The sequence below is a fragment of the Sinocyclocheilus anshuiensis genome, unplaced genomic scaffold (assembly GCF_001515605.1).
Source record: "Sinocyclocheilus anshuiensis isolate Anshui unplaced genomic scaffold, SAMN03320099.WGS_v1.1 scaffold3745, whole genome shotgun sequence".
NCBI lineage: Eukaryota > Metazoa > Chordata > Actinopteri > Cypriniformes > Cyprinidae > Sinocyclocheilus > Sinocyclocheilus anshuiensis.
In genome coordinates, this window is record NW_015547637.1 from 131435 (window position 1) to 132110 (window position 676).

Below are 676 nucleotides of genomic sequence, written 5' to 3' on the forward strand. Positions count from 1 at the left end.
GACAGATGTACAGATGGACAGACAGACAGACAGATGGACAGACAGACAGATGTACAGTTGAACAGACAGACAGATGAACAGACATACAGATGTACAGATGGACAGACAGACAGACAGATAGACAGACAGATGGACAGATGAACAAACAGACAGATGTACAGATGAACAGACATACAGATGTACAGATGGACAGACAGACAGACAGATGGACAGACAGACAGATGTACAGATGAACAGACAGACAGATGAACAGACAGATGTACAGATGAACAGACAGACGGACAGATGAACAGACAGACAGATGTACAGATAGACAGACAGACAGACAGACAGATGTACAAATGAACAGAGACAGATGAACAGACAGATGTACAGATGAACAAACAGACAGACGGACGGACGGACGGACGGACAGACAGACAGACGTACAGATGAACAGACAGACAGACGTACAGACAGACAGACAGATGAACAGACAGACAGACAGACAGACAGACAGATGTAAAGACGATGAACAGATGAACAGACAGACAGATGAACAGATGAACAGAGAGAGAGATGAACAGACAGACAGATGGACAGACAGACAGACGGAAAGATGAACAGACGGACAGATGAACAGACAGACAAACAGACATACAGATGAACAGACAGACAGATGAACAGACAGACAGAC